Source organism: Anarhichas minor, unplaced genomic scaffold (genome assembly GCF_050575085.1).
Source record: "Anarhichas minor isolate MPS153535 unplaced genomic scaffold, ASM5057508v1 ptg000017l, whole genome shotgun sequence".
Taxonomy (NCBI): domain Eukaryota; kingdom Metazoa; phylum Chordata; class Actinopteri; order Perciformes; family Anarhichadidae; genus Anarhichas; species Anarhichas minor.
The window spans coordinates 15,862,810-15,880,253 of NW_027466463.1; positions in this window are offsets into that span (position 1 = coordinate 15,862,810).

Consider the following 17,444-nt stretch of genomic DNA (forward strand, 5'->3'; position numbering starts at 1 on the left):
ACCTTCAGACGTGACAGTGGTGTCTATCGTCTGACTCTCAGCAAGAAAGCGAAGGAGTGTATTTCTGTAGATTCTTTAGGTTTAAGGCTCTGCTACTTTAGATTAAAAACAGTTTCCAGGCAAAAAATGAACAATCCAAATCTAAATATAAATAGCTTTAGTATTTTAAGTTTGCAGACAAAACAAAAACTGAGGAAAAGATTTTTAGACTTTTTCTGAAATCCTGGCTACAACCCTGATCGCCTTTAAGCAGAATGAAGTGTTTGCATTTTACTGTAATGTATTCTCCTAATGCATTTTCAAATGCTACAAGCTTTGGATACAGCGTTCACCATCACTTTTCCACCGCAGTGGCAGAGACCAAAAAACTAGGATTTCTTGAGCTAAATTGTCTTTTTACAGGATGCGCGGTCCACATGTCCTTCGTTTCGTGTGCCGAGGTGCTTACATCACGCTGCAAAAACAAACATGCTGGCACCGGGGGGGGGGGGGGGGGGGGGGGGGGGGTAATGGTGCGTCTAGCTTCATTTTCCAGCACTGCAGTCATGTCTGCCTCTCCCTGCGCTGGCTCCAGGAGGGCCCAGCAGCTTAACAAGCCTCTCGGGGACCCAGACAGCAGAGAGGAGATGATTCTACCTCAGGACACAGTCTGACAGACACACGCGTACACACAAAAACACGCTGGGCAAAGTCAAACAAGTGGGTTTAACAAAAATGCACATCCACAAGGCTTCAGAGGCAGTTTATACACCCACACAAAGACTCGTGTTCTTTGTTGCCCGTGCCGACTTTGTAGCTACACGCACGGCAGGGGGGCTCCTGTTCTATGCTCGGGCCCTTCAATACAACGCCGCTCTCTAATCCACAACCTAAAGCCTAATGAGCACTGCCGTTCGTGGTGTAAAATTGGCTGTTTCCAAAAACAGCCGTGACAGGAGAGAAAACATCCAATCCCCCGCGGTAATCTAACTCCGGTTCAGATGTTTAGAGATTCATAACCACAAGTCGCATAACAAGACACTCGTGCAGCGGCTCACACAGAGGCCAGAGGAAAAGCCGTAATCTCATTTGGCATCCGCCAGATGACTCGTTTGCTGCGGAGGTCAAAATGTATACACTGTTAACTGTAGTATCTGACAAGTGCTGCGTGCCAGGAGAAAACTATAGCGATCAATGAGTATCGATCATCGATAGGTCTCAGGGTTGTGCTTACAATAAGGACGGTTGGATGGGGGATGTGTAGCTCTGAAGCAGTATCGGTCAGATATATTAAAAACTAAATGCTGCAAGTATGGTGAGCAAAATAACACAAAATATGACTTATTAGTATGGTGACAGTAAGCGATTAAGTGGTTTGTAGATGTTTTATTTCATCATCTGGGTTTTTAACATTTGAAATACATTGAAAGGCTGTTGAAACAATATGTAACGTAAATGGCAAAAATCAACCAAATGTAGGTCAGTTTAAACCGTGATATCTATTTCTGTATTTTGAAATGCAAATCATCCAATCAGAGCTGACTGGATTACTGCTCAATACTAATCAAAATGAGTCTGCTCACAACTAAGACCGTGATTATTTATGAAATAACTTCTCCGTCTCTGGGAAGAAAACAGACTTAATGCATTTGGCCATTTAAACAGAGAAGACACCGTCTTACCCCAACACACCGTACGTTCTTCACATCAACTATTACTGCTTCTATTCATCATAATAATCCTACAGATGCACTGGAGCTCTAAACAACATCAAGTTCAATTAACTGTGAAGTCCAAAATCTTGATTGTAAATACGATGCGACTCTGCAGTCCTACTTGTATGTGTTGAGAACTCAAGTGTTTGTTGGGGAAAGTGTGACTCTTTGAGAGCAGTGAGTGATGGTAAGAAGTTAAGGACGGACACATACTCATAAGTTTACCTTCGCAGATCCGGTCTAGCCTCTGCCTCTTCACTTTGTGTTTGTCAGTCACGGACATGGCGTCAAGCACAGCGCGGCACAGGACGGCACGGCTCGGCTCGGCTCGGCACCTCTCCTCCTCAGCCGCAAATACTGGCAAGGTTCAGACTCCTAGTGCACTGTCAGCACTATTCCCCGGGGCATACCGCCTCGGCACATACACCTGCAGGAAAGGCACAAAAACAGAAAAAAACCTGGTTAAACACAAAACTGGCGCGCACGCACACACACACACTTTATATATACACACATTATTGATGTAAAAGCACAAAAAAGAAAACTCAGGAAGGCATTAAAGGGTCCTTGACTACAAAGTCACTCAGCCTCTAGCTCACAAAGAGCCTGGGAAGCTGCAGGCGATAGATATACAGAGAATCACACACATTCTCTCGCTCTCACACACACACACACACACACACAGTTGGTGACAAAGTGCCCCATTTGCTCTAAAAAGTGGCAAAGCTTCCACGCTCTAAAAGCTCCACTTTTCCCCCATTTGAAGTGTGTTTTCTTTCACTGACAAACACTCATCTGAAGCTTCATCTGACTCGTCACATTCCTCATTGATCGCCGTGACATTTGAGGCATCTCGACTCGGATGGCAAACAGCAATCTACTTCCCCCCCCCCCCCCCCCCCCCGCTCTCTTATTTTGCCCTCAAAGCCGTTCCGAAACAAAAGAGAGCGCAGGCATTCGCATTCATCTGACAAATGTCGATGCAAAATGTGAAACAAGCGGATGGAAGTTGAGAGGAGAGATTGTCGAGTTGATGCTGCTGCACCTGAAGGTTGACGGATTGTCGTGTAATGACACATTCAGGCCAATAGAGGGTAGTTAGAATCTACTCAGAGAGGAGCACATGATCCTACCTACACCTCTGTACCATGTAGTGTTGATTCATTGCATCCATATTTCTCCTCTGGGCTCACAAAAATACATTTTCTAATGCAAAAGGCAAAACAACTATCTTTGTTATTTTATTTACTTTGAACATATTTGAGCTGAGAACTTTGATCGTCCTTGGTATTTCAGATTACATCGGTAATTCAGGCTCGACAAAGCCTTCAATTCTGTATCGCTGGCAGACACGCAGGCACATATACGTACAAACACATGTTTGTTAGAGAGAAAACAAAAGGGTATGCTTCTTTTTTTCTGGCAGTGCATAAAGAGCACAGTGAGGATCAGCATTTTAGCGAATTAGAGTAAAACGATTGCAACACAACGGGATTAAATGTTGCAGCGAAAACTCAAGATTCCACATCTTTCTCGTCCAGGACCGGTGCCAGAAGCGCCTCTCCGCTCAGAAAAGTACTGACGCCACAAAAACGTCTCTTTCTCTGCCAGAAAGCATCGGGGCAAAGAGACACGACTGGAAGGCTTCATCGGTCGTTTGTGGGAAAGAAAAGAGGGGACGGAAGACAAGAAGGAAAAAAACACAGCACCGTCCATCGTTATCTGTGAGGGATCAGGGTCCCAACAAAAACCCATTTAGTTGATCGATTGCTAATCAATGAACCGTTAAGTTATTTTTCCATCGAAATTATGTCTGATGACATCACCATTTGCTTGTGATTGATCATTTTTCACTGTTTTCTATGTGTTTTTTTCAAGAGAATAATTGCCAAATCACAACTAATCATGGTAGTAGTCGTTAGTTGCATTCTCACACAATTTCAAATAATTGAAAAAGCACCTTTGCAAATGTTTCATGAGAAAAGAAAAGCATTAAATCACGTTTGTCAGACCTCAAGGATAGACACGTGTTTTGGTGACAAACATTGAAAGCAAACACAACTGGACACTACGGAGTACCTTCAGCTGCCTTCTCAAGTCTCAGTCTATTCTGATGTGAGGATGCTGCACAGCGCGGGTCACTTCCAGGGTGTCCTTTCCCACAAGGCATCACTCTGGCTTCAGTATGCTAACGGGCTGCTGGAAGGCCTCGCCCTCTCACTTGATTCACTTCTGTTCTTCTCTCTGTCCCTCCTCCTTCCTTTTCATGTGTCCATCTCTCTCTGCAGTGCTGCTGCCTCTAAGGTCTCTCTCACACAGACATCAATCACCGGGCCCTCTGCCAGGGCTGTCCACTAGTGTGTGTGTGTGTGTGTGAGAGAGGAAGGGAAGTAGAGAAAACGAGCGCTCACAGATTCTCCCGAATTCGTATCCCCTCTTCTCTAACCTCCAATTCTCTGCTTGAAAAAAAAACAACAAAAAAAAAATTCCTGCATGACTTTACAAAACACAGCCGAGCATGACCCCCATGCTTTTATTGAAAACAAATTCAAAATGATTCAAAAGAAAAGCTGAAACAAAGCCAGCGGTGCAGCCAGCAGGGCCTGAAAGGTTATTTGGGATTTCTGCACTCCCAATCCAAACACAAAGGTCATATACATGAATCTTAATATTTAAGAGGCATTAAAAGTCAGGTGATCGATAAAACTCCCTGCCTGCGGGGCCCGCGGCTCATTGAAAGAGAAACATTTGTGCGCGAGAGGCAGAGACATTAAAACGTAGAAATCCATATCTGTGATGGCCGCCTCTGTCTCCACAAGGACGCTGTGAGCACAGCCACCGTCCACCAACTCTGCTCAATGTCAGCCGCACACGGAGACCACTGTCCGGGTACGGTGTGCAGAGGTGGGGGAGGGGCAGGAGCTTAACACGGCACAACATATAGAGAGACAGCATATTTTGTATTATTATCATTATAGCATATTTTGTTGGTAGAGACACGACAAGGCAATCTATTGGGAGGAACCCTAGCTGGTATGGAGGTCATTTCCCAAAAGGTTAATTAAAAAAAAAAAAATTTGAGAATTTTCTGTTAATTGGTTAATGTCCTTAACTAACAATTTCCACGATAGATTAATCATTTGTCCCTTTTTTTTTGTCTGTTTCATTAACTCTTGTTGGAAACAAAAGAAGCTATTTGGAAGACGCCACTTTCGGGCTCTGGGAACTTGTGACGGAAAGTAATCGCTATTTGCGGTCTCCGCCCCGACGTTTACGACTTTAAACCGCGAGAGAATGCGGAAAAACGAATTGAATTAATTTGCGACGGCATCTTCTTGTAACGCGATGAAATTTAATGGCGACGCCCCAGCTGATGCCATCCGTCTTCCAACACGGAGAGGCAAAACACTAACAGAATTTGTGTGTGATTAATTGACTTTGCGGGGAATAAAGAAAATAATTTGGTTTGGTAAACAGACACCGCCCCTGACAAGCCTCTCATTAGAAAGCGGTGATTACTTACTTTATTAGACACTGATCTGAGGCCATCTCACACAGTCAAACAGAGTCATTACAGTTACACAGTTCACGCGCTGACACGGATCACATTCCTTTTGTTTGAGACGGACGGAAATGTGTTTGGACAGGAGGGAGGCAAGAGTGAGAGCGTCAGTGGAGGAGTTTGAGAGACTGAATAATTAAAAAGGTCAGGCTACCTGCCTGCTGTGTGTCACTCTCTCTCTCTCTCTCTCTCACTCACACACACACACACACACACACACACACTTCTGAGCGAGGCACCATGCACACTGGGGCAAAGACTGAAGAGACGAGTCATTTGGGGGGAATGATCATTTTCTCTGGAACACAGTGTAGTTTGTGAACTAATTGGGTGAATCCATAATTAATTTGCTGACATTAAGCCTCGGGTCCGCTCCGCTAACACTCTGAGACTCTACTTTCTAAGGATGTGAGGAAGTGCTGCTGGGGAGACTCTAGTTCTGATGCTTGGAGGTGCCGGTTCTGACATTTAGGGGGAGAGATATCTGACAGCAATCCATTTATCCATTTCCACACATGCCGGTTAACTCCCAACACTGTGGGGGAGGGGTGGGGGGGGGGATTAGTTTAATGTAGGCCTGCGTTCTCTCAATGAAACATTTAAGTGACGGATAAATCCAGAAAATCCATACTCGACATGTTTTCAATTCACATCCAAATAGTTTGTCGCCCCGGTTGTTCCCGCTGTCCTGGGGAAGAAGAAGCATCAATGCTGAGCGATATTAAGAGTTCTCACAGCCGTCTCTCTTCGGTGCTGATGAGACATTTCGGGCTTTTTGACTTAATAAAGCAGAGCGACAGCGCGTGCAGACATTTGCAGCTGAAGCACACTGTAGCTTCAACCGTCACAAAAACAACAGATGATTATATTTAAGGGTTAGACACCGAGCAGCTTCTTTTCCTATTTCAAACAGGACTCATTGTCAGTTGACGCTTTGACTCGCAATTTTTTTTAGACACAAATGTCTGCAGAGAGGGTTAACGTGCAATTCAAACCGCAATTGCACTTTTAAACGCTGAATGTGCTTCCTTTGATTTAGGATATTCCCCTCAAACCAAGGAGGCTCCGTTTTCATATCCCAGATCACAAACGTGGCAGTTCTGAGTGAAAGATTCATCTTTAAAAACAACCAAGATGAGCTGCTGCACTTACTTGACTGAAACAATGAATGAATCTGGCACATGTATCCCACAATTATTCATCACAACGTTCAATCTGATGCAGATCCACATGAGCACTTTCTAGTGCCCGAGCTGATTTCGACATGTGCCTCCTAATTATGATTAAAAAAAAGTATCTTAAATAATATGACTAAAAGCTCCAAAGATTAGAATGGCGTCGGATTAGATGGGAATAGTCTCCATTTAGATCTGTTTGAATTGCATTACGTAACCGTAAATCCTTTTACTGTACAACGATCTTTTAGAGCCAATCTAACCACGTTTCTTTGTGTGTGGCGGGAAACACAGAAAGCACACCGACACTGCGGGGATTTTATCAATCAGGTGTAATGAACTCCAAAAATATTTGGACAGTGTTGCATATCCTTTTGGGAAAACAGCGCTGTGACTCATTGTGCCGAGTGCAGACAGTCGGAGGCAGGGTACTTCTTATCTGCATTGGATGGACAGTTCGAAAGATTAAGATTATCCAACTGGTTATTTTTAGTAAACTGACAAATTATATCTCATTCGGGGAAATCTTTAGATGAAATCTTTCAATGAGTCGAACGCGCCGCAGCTCTGAAGTCTGTATTTATCTTTCCCAGCTGAAGCTACGACCTCTTTGAATTTGCATTGCAGCGTCTCAACGCGAGTCCTGTGGTAATCCTCGCCAAGACTTTCAAAAAGACACACAAAGCTCTTGCTTCTAGATAGAGTTGGATAACTTCAGCGGTTACTTCTCCTGACTTAATTTCCCAGCGGGGGTTTCGACGGGGGAAATGGTGAGCAGGAGAGACAACTGTTACAAGTTATCTGACAGGGTGCAGCGGGAGAAGCGTACAGCAGTATCCATCCCGCGTACAGCCGATTCCTATCGGAAGTCTCTTCAGAGGCTCGGAAAACGAAAAAGCAAGTCAAACTTCTGACACTTTCACCCCAAGAGGCAAAACAATATCTCAATCCTCTAAAAGTCCTTCAGAAATAACAAACACGGGTCTCAATGACAAAGTTGTTTATACTTTTGATATTGCAATCCATTATTACCCCCCCCCACCCTTGTCATTTTCATCAAAAAGAGGCCCCTGTTTTCTTTCCACTAGAGCCCCGTTTGAACAATGGGGGCCATTTTTCCCTTTCAAGCGCTGGAGTTCCTCCAGAGGTAAATCTGTCAGCGCCGGGCCAAAACAAAGAGAGAGAGAACAGGAAGGTGCGGACACCCTGCGGCACCAGCGAGGCTCTACTATAAATATCAACGTACATGCCCAGATCTTCAGCGCCTCGGCCTGGGGAGAGTGTGATTTCCATCAACTAAAGAGGCCTGTGACAGCGTGGGCAGGTGACAGCTTGACACGGTTATATTTAGCCCGCTGAGCACGCCGACACTGAACGCCGTCAAACTGCAGAATAGTTAAACTAGTGGAATCGGTAATGAAAATCTACAAACAAGGCCGCCCTTGTATTCTAAGTTGCTGGAGCCCACCTTGTGCTATTTACATCCGATCAATAAACTCTCGTTTCTCAAAGATCCAGAGGCTGAGGTTATCGGTGCGAGCCGCAGCCGCAGCTGAAAACAACTTCCCGGCACAGTGAAAAAAAAACCCGCCTGCAGCGTGCCAACCCGGTGAGCAGAGGGGAGGCGTGGCCTGCCCTGCGAGGGCGCGGTAAGAGCTGACTCGGTGTCAGCGAGAGGCCAGGCTCCGGCTCAGTCGGCCCCGCCTGGGTCCGGCCGGCTCAGCCCGGCTCCCTCTGGGTCCTTCCAGGAAGAGCCGGCGTGATTCAAAGCTTCCTGGTCCAGGAGAATGGAGGTGCTTCCAACCCCCCCACAGAATGTGCCCACGAAAACACACACACACACACACACACACGCACACACACACACACACAGCCCCCTCCCTGTGGACGGTGAGACAGCCAACTCGGTGCTGTACTTGGGCTTACATTGGGAGGAGGCCAAGTTAAACAATGTGTTGACAAAGTCCAGAGCAGAATGGTGAGAGGAACACAGAGACAGAGCATGAGGTCCGGGGGGGGGGGGGGGGGGATTCACACAGGCAGGAACACTTACATATAATCTTTTCGGTTTGTCTAATTTACGTAGTTTTCGATTCCCATCTAACAATAACATTGTAGTCACAAAGTTAATTGCAGAGGTCTGGAAACAGAACGACTTCACTGAAAATAAGTCAGACGGGGGGAAAAAAAACAATCAAATAATCAGTTTTATACAAAACCCTCAGGTTACAATTTGGAAGAAAAAGACGGCAGGTTAATTCAAACGGTGAATGAAGGCGATCTCGTTTCTCGTACCATCGGACTTCGTTGTAGGGATGTCGATGTTTCCGGATCCGAGCAATTTGATTGAGCATTATGTTATCGTAACCGATAAACGATAGGCAAACAGCACATAATAGACGAACAACCACAATTTGACTAGGCAGCATCGGCCGGGTGGGTTTTCTGCCCCCCGAGCACAGTCTGAATGGCTAGATTTTGGAGAGAGCTGCCGCCAATAACTGACTTTACTGGAGAGCTCCTCTGATGGGCTCTCAACACAAGGTTGGCCTCTCTCTCTCTCAACCACATCCTATCATCTCAGGCTCTACTAATGCGGCATGCTTCCAGGGAGTAGGACTGACGCGCGCACACACACACACACACACACACACATATATATACACACTAGCACATAGCTCAGTCAATTAGTCCTGGCCCAACCTTGCAGCTGAGAGATAAATGGTGTGGAGTCTCAGCAGGCCTTTGTGTGAAGCTGTGCTCCTTGTCCGCCGTATGTAGAACAGCTCTCTGGAGGAATGCTAGCCCCTCCACCACGACGACAGACGTAGCAAGCGCCAGGCTGAGGAGGGGCTTCAAGTGCTCCGGACTATATTAAAATATGACCACAAGTACCCCCCCCCCCCCCCCCCCCCCCCCCCAACTCCCTAATCAGAGCTGATTTGAGAAGCGAGAGGAGGAGGTGGGGACCTTCTGTTGGGATGTAGAGCGGCGTACCGAATTTCAGGTCGTTCCACTTATGCCTCATTAACCATTCGTTTGTGCGGTCGAGCTGTAACCTGTCCACTGAAAGAGATCCAATACAAAAAAACACTGCGGCCACACTGAGACAGCTGATTCTGAGAATGACCTTTAGTATGTCTGTAAACGCTAGCTTTTTTCAGGAGTGTTTCTTTTTCCTCAATACGACCGAACAACCGGAAAATGGGTCAATTTATTTTTCCTGTGGTCTCTTTCAGTCAGCAAACAACACCATCATTCCATCACAGCCCACATTTGATGAAGAGTGCTACTCCGTATCACTACCTGTATCAAATCACTTTGTTTTCCTGATGAACAGAGGAGGGTTATGTTATTGTTTTCCAAAAGCTGAATCCCCCCCCACCCCCCATCCTCACTGGAACCCGAGGTTTCTGGGTATGAAAAATGCCAAATTTAGCGCAGACAGAAGGGAAACGGAGAGAGAGCAAAATGTGGGTTTTCATATTCAACGAGCTCAGCGTGGACGGGGTTTTAGCAGGAGGAGGTAGGAGCAGAAAGCCTCCCCTCCATAGGTGTAGTAAATCAAGTGGGTAAGCTGCATTATCTGCAACAACACGACATCCTTTTAACACCTGACACACCCGGTAACAAGCGGCTACCCCCACTGCGTCCTGTTGATATATTATACAAGGCTCCCACTGCTCACTAACTTTTCACGAGATGTCAATCCTATCGGTGCGCACACACACACCTTTAAATCAGCCTCGGATGCCAGCAGGTTGAGGCGGATGCAGGTGTTTATTTGAGAGCGAGAGGCCCTTTCCATTGATAGCCACACACACACACACACACACACACACACACACACACACACACACACACACACACACACACACACACACACACACACACACACACACACACACACACACACACACACACACACACACACACACACACACACACACACACACACACACACACGAAAAATTACAGTGCGAGTCTGGTGGATTAACTGCGGAATAAAAGTGCTGATGGGCAACAAAAGGAGGAAAAACAGCTATTCATCACCCTGGCACAGGATCAAACTCACACACTTCTGAGATGCCCGTCTTGAGTTATGGTGCAGCGCCGGTCTGGTGGCAGCTCCACAGATAATGCTGCCCTACCTGAATGGATTAGAGCACAGGAGCATCCTCTCTTTCCTAAAAAATGGAGCGCATTCCTCGCATCTCCTCAGCGCTGAAGAAATCTCTTCATATGTATTTAACAACTAGACTGAGATTTTATTTTTTCCCCGTCTTTGTGAGTGTGTGTGTGTGTGTGTGTGTGTGTGGGGGGGGGGGGGGGGGGGGGGGGCATCTTTGTGAAACTTAAATCACCTTTTATACCATTAGCGCTCCGTGCTGCTCTTTCAGCTTATACTCCAGGCACACACATTCAATATTTTTTTGGATGATATTCATGCAATAACTGGAGTCATATAATTTGTCCAGAACAGCTTGCCGTAGATTCTCCAAGTCACTCAACTGGATGGAGGAACACCATTCATCTTCAGAACTCCATTAAAATAATGATCATACTTCAAACCTTTCAGTGACCCCGTGCAGAGGGAGGCATTGTCCTCCTGCAAGACATCGCTCCCGTCAAGGAAGAAAAGGACTGAGACAGTTTCATCCCGCCATCTTGATCCAAAACTGGACCTACTCAGCATTTCTATACATGCCACATAGAGGTATGCAACCGTCTGCATTTGTGATGCTCCTCTACATATTCATTCAGGTTCTTCCGATAATCTTCCACCCGTTTGTCAAATGGTTCTCCGTTGGATTTAGCCAATTACTCATCCAATCAGTGTCAAGACTAGTCTAAAATGACTATCAAGAGAGTTTTGTCCAACCAACAGTCCAAAAACCAAAGATGTTCAACGTACAATCAAAATCAAACAAAGAGAACCACTCGAGAAGCGCACATCAAGCAGTTTTGGCTCGACGAGTGACGAATAATGAATTGGTTATCAATCAGTTAATCAACTAATCGTTTCAGCACCAACATGCACTGAATGGAAGCTCTGCAATCTTTGCTCTACAAACTGCCATCTGTTACAGTTTTGGCGTCGTCTCTCAAAGACCAATCAAAGCGCCGTTTTATCAACAATCTGAACATCAAAGGAGGGCTAATAAAAACCATTAATATGAATATAATGTCATCAGCTTTATCTTCAAACCGCTGAGAGTGTTGTGCAATATCAGCGCTCCGCTAGATAGGCCGTTTAAATGCATGAAGCCCATGGTCTCGTGTGAATAGGGTATGTAAAGGTGTGTGTGTGTGTGTGTGTGTGTGTGTGTGTGTGTGTGTGTGCAGAAGCCGCTCAATGGGAACTCCTCCCAGGCCCTGACAGTACAACGCCCGACACAACGGGGGAGGAAATGCCATGCAAAAGGATGAATCATGGGATTGTAGCCGCACACAGAGGAGACACTGACCGCCTCAGGGCTCGGGTCACTTGTGTTGTCTGAGCAGCGGCGACTGACTCTCCCGGCACAAACGTCTCACACACACACACATGTACACAAACAACTTCTTTTTACAGTTTCTAAAAACCCAGATACCCTCCTCTGTTTTCATTCATGAAACAGTTGCTGTCAGAGAGAGACACACCACCCCACCCCCATGAGAGTCGGTGGTGGCCTCCATTTCAACTCAGCGGGTCACGGGAGTCGCTGCGCCTTTTAAATAAGAGAAAGGCCCCCCCGTCACAGTGCCACAGCGCCACGGCCTCTGTCCTGTCGGCCACAAAATGTCTCCCGACACAAAGCTCTCGTATCAGCGCACTCCCACAGCACCAACAAATGTGACCTCCTAAATAAATGAAAACAGTGTGTTCTGCCACTCACGCCAGACCACAAACAGAAGTAATATCTTTTTCTCTCTCCGCTAACTTCTGCTCGAGATAGTTTCCATGTTACAGTTTAAGGTGACGGCTTCGACTTTATACTCGCTGTGTTCCAGGCCTGGGGGGGAAAATGCTTTTCACTGTTTATCTTTGGCTGGCTGGTCTGAGCCAAGGTCTGTGAAACACTGCAGAGAGCCGACGCTGCCACTTCTCAAACATACTGCAGGAAAAAATGATGCCGTGTCTTTGAACACAGAGTTACAAGTGTTGGACAGGATTGAGGTTAATTAGACCTTTCTGCTCGAGCTGCACTCGTAATTCCAGATGACTTGATTGAATGTCTGCATACACTTATACTCAAATGATGTCAGTGGTTCTTAATTAATCGGTTCATCGTTTTAGTCATTTATCAAGCAAAGATGCCAAACATTTATTGGTTCCTTTGTTTAATCTCATGGTAGATTACATATCTTTAGATTCTGGACTGTTTAAGACATCACCTTGATGTGTACAAACCTGTGTTGGACATATTTGACATCTATAGACCGAACAATTAATCTGGAAATAACCGACAGATTAATCAATATTGGAAAATCACGGTCGGCTGCAGCCTCTACATCTTCAGTCACTCCTGTGTACACTGTGTGGTAGAATATGCTAACAGAACTAATAAGGTCTTCTGAGCTGTGACCCCATCCATCTGCTCCCAGAACACACACACACACACACACACACACACACAGCACCCCCACTCACCACACACAGAGGTCTGCCCGCATTAAATGAAGTGCATGGAGAGCAGGGCCCCCATTACTCTGCAGAAGCCACTTCACTGGTTGCTTTACTAGCCAGCGTTTCCCCCCCCCCCCAATTATAAAAGCACAGGGCTTAAGTCAGAGGTCAGCGGGGGGGTTGGTGGGGGTCGGCCCCTTGTGGGGGTGACCTTAGCGAACTTGGGGATGGGGGGGAGCATGATGCGACCGAAAGGCCACGAGGTGAGAGTCCAGCTTAGGGGTGTTGAAATAGATGAGGACTTGTGTGTAGCTTTGGCTGTTGTGTGGGGAACAACAAAGACACGCAAGTGATTTTTTGTGGGGGGTTTTTTCAAGAGAAGAAGAAACCTGATGCTGCAGGAAATACTGCTGGGAGTGGACACTCTTTTAGCCAAATTAACTTCCAAAGTAATGGGGAAAATACAAGAGGGAGGAGGAGGATGGAGGAGTAGGGGGTGGGGACAGTGTGTAGAGTAGGTGACAGGCAGGACAGTGGTGTGTGTGTGTGTGTGGGGAGGGAGGCTGCCATCTCTGCGCCAAAAATTAACAATTTCACCCCGCGCTGAGTCTGCGCGACGTTGAACGCATGAGACGCATGAATTATAGCGCGGAGAGGGCTGAATTAACTCTATATATCAAGTGAAATAGTTCAGGGGTGAGGGGGGCTGTGTGCCTCAGCTGACGAGGGGGGGAATAAGTGGGTGTGCGTGGGGAGGAAGAGGGGGAAAATAAAAGTAACTCAACATTACTATCTCCTCCCATTAAAGTTAACCACTTCTCCCCCCACAGAGCCGTAAAGCTGTCAAACTGACCTCGGATTTATTCTGCCCAGGCTCCTGTCCTAACTGTCGCATGCCTCCAATTAATTTTTTTTTTTGTTGCTCTCCATCCCTTCCCCTGTAAATGTAATGAGATTGCAGCGCCCGAAAACTGCTGACTCCCATTAATGCACAATTCCTGAATAATACCGAAAGCTGCAGCGGAGAGAGAATGCTCGCTCGCTCGCCCCAATAATGGCGTTTTAAAAAGTGCACAGTTTTGCCTGAGGTGTAATTAACATTATTCATCGCGGCGGTTTTCACATCTGCACACAACAGACTGAGTGAAGCTCAAAGAGAACATCTGGCTTTAAGGAAACACCGACTGTGATGTATGTCGGACTCTCTGTGACAGATTCAGTACAATCATCAGATCTGATCCATTCGTCCTCCTCCTCACCCCCCCCCCCCCCTCCCTCAGCTGCTCCTTTCAACAGAGACGGAAGTTGTTTCGATAAAAGGAACGTGAGGAGAGGAAGTCCAGGGAAAGCCCTTTTCAGTATTCACTACAACGGCGAGCGGCTGAGGCGAGCAGGTGAGGAGATCAGATAAGAGGAAAATGCCGGCAGTTATTGCATTTGGCATCGGCATCGCAACCTGCAAACAAGGTCAACCGCGGGCTAATTGAGTCGAGATTTTAATTACCCCGATCATAACCTTCATACACAACCGGGAGACGCACAGAGCGACGCCGTCTATTGGTCGATGGTGCGATTGAGTTGTGCCAAGCGTTGCGGGGTGGGCTGCAGGTGCACGGCGGGGGGGGGATGAAATAGACTGTTTTTGGTCAAAGCTGAGCGCAGCTGGCAAGTGTTGGTGTGTAGGGACTTTATTACCCAATAAACTATCCGAGAAAATTCACTCACACCGTCTTCTGTGGGCAGCAAAAGGCCCCCGATTCAATTACTGCTGAAGCTCAACATGGAGGGCCCGAGGAGACCGGCGAGGCTCCACTCATTGTTCTTCGTGTCACCTTCCTGAGCACAAAGTACAGCGGACCAATGTTCTCACACTGCTGGAGCTAAATGAAAGGAAACTCCGCCGGTTGGAGACGAAACCCAATACGTGAGTGTAACACCCGGCCATCTGAAGATTGATATGTTCTCATGGGCGACTAATAACTCTTTTGTCAGTAGAAATAGAGGATTCAGGCACGCTGCAGTGATTGATTGACATGTTTGGGACAATTAGAAGCTCAAGGAAGCGAGAGTTCCCTGCTTGTTTTGTTTGTCTTTTGTTTGTGTACTTGGGAGAAGATTCATTAGGGCCCTGCATGGAGGATTTGAGGTCTGCGGAGCGAGAGGGACCCAGCCCAAGTGAAGCATGTCAAATTAGGAGGAGAAAAAAAAAAATCAAACCGCTGCTACTGGGACTCATTAGAAGCTCAACAAACACGGCATTTTGTTGTGTATGTGTGCGTCTGCCTCCTCTAATATAAACAGAGTAGCGCTGCTTTGTGTGGTTTTAAGTTATTTTCATCATAGCAGTTTGTTTTATGAGGCAACCAAGCTGAGAGACTCTCCAAACAACTTTAATGAAAGTGAGGATCCAGTGGCCTCATGGGAACCAAAGTGCTAAGCCGATGTGCCGACAGAATAACCGGCGTGTTGCTAAATTAAAAGTATCGGGTGGCTTAAGTAAAGCACCCAAGTTTCCCAGCTTACAAAAACAACAAGGACACCCAGAGCCATTGATGCAAAGCACCTCTGTGTGCATCTGGCAAGCAGGGGTCAATAATACATATGTATAGATGAGGTAATACAAGCTATTCAAACATGGCAGTTATTAGGGTTTTAACACCGCAACTGTGGCTGCTGGATATTTTGCTATAATTAAATGGACATGAAATAATAATATAACATAATAAAATTATATTATCAGAGCAAGTTCCAGCAGTTCAATGCCAATTAACCCCCCCCCCCCCCCAAAGAATTGACACAGATATGCAGGATTATTGTTTTTTTGGTCAATGTGTTGATTTTCAAAACCATAAGCTCGGAGTTAACTTCCACTTTTGTAAAGTGACTAGCACAGCAGCAAGTCAAACATCTCATCTGAAAGAACATAAGTGCGAATGATAAGAGTATTCCAAACATAAAAAGCCATCAGTCTAACTCACTGCATTCACAAAGTGCTTTGTTTTCCCGTCACAGCTCGACACACACAAGGTTATCCTTCCAGTGTACGCGCGGCTAATGGCAGCAAACGAACATGCATCCGTGCTGCTGCGTTCACAATCAGCAAGGACACTGCTGAAAGCCTGCAGCCTGTTCAACGTTGTTAAACCCACAGACACACTGAAGTTTTATAACGGACAGAACCGACTAAGTAATACAGCCCATTAAATACAGTAGACCCCTGAAGATTTAATGCCGCTGTGACGACTCATTGAGCCCAGCTGTAAAGGTAACGGAGGAGGAGAAATTCAGAAACATGCAGAGGAGAAAGTCAGAGTGCTTCCTCAGCTCAGCCGACAACATGCCCTTTACAGGGGCCACCAAGCACGGCAGAGCCAGTAATATATGGGATTTACATCCAGCCGTACTTCACCCTCCCGCAATGAGAAAGGGGAAGTCCAATTTGTTATTGGAGTGGTGGAAGAGAAATCTGCCAGCGCACTGATCTGTGGGGTTAAAAGGGAAGCTAATCTATCCCCGGGCCCCTCCACGCCGGGGCCTTCAAACGGCTCACTTTACAACAGAGCCGCTGCAGCACAACAACTCCCAGCGCCTCGCCGATCATCCCAAAGCTTAACACTCCGCTCCTCTCTGTGCGTCTACACCTGTGATGTCTCCCCCTCGACAGGCATGGAGGTGTGGCGTTTCCTGTCCCCGTCTCTCTCCCCCCTGCCCCTCCCTCACACCCCTCGCTCTCTCTCCCCCCAGTCCTCAGATCATTTCAAAGGGGCCCCGGAGATCAAAGCTGGCCCTCTTTTCAAAACGGACGGGAATGGGGGATGTATTCAGAGAATCATATATTTGAATTTTTTATTTTTTTTATTTTAAAGACCCCCACCCCTCCTCTCCACTCCACTCCACTTTCTGTCCTCCCACTATTTCCTTCCCCCCCTGCTATCCCCACCCTGCTCCCGCTTTAGGCAGCTTTTAATATGCGGAGAGAATAAGCTGGTCGCCGTCTGCAGGCGACGGATGGGCGGGACGGGCCTGGGGAGTGTAGTTCAGCTACACAGGAACACTAGCGTCTGATGGATTAACCCCTCCTGCACCGACATACCAAGTGGTGCCTGAACATGTGTGTGTAAAAATGACAGACGGATGCCTCGTTAGACTTGATTTAGGAGGTTTGGTGAGCTATGCTCAAAGGGTATGCTGTTACTGCTTCGCAGCGGAGCAAACAACGAATCCATCTTCCTGATCTGCTCATTGTCTCTGAGAGACATTACAACAGACAACGTGGAGCAGCGTAAACCATATATATATATATATATATATATATATATATATATATATATGTGGAGTGATTACATACATAACACAGCTCACATCCTGTGCTAAATCACGATTAGTGTCAAATGCATTCCGTC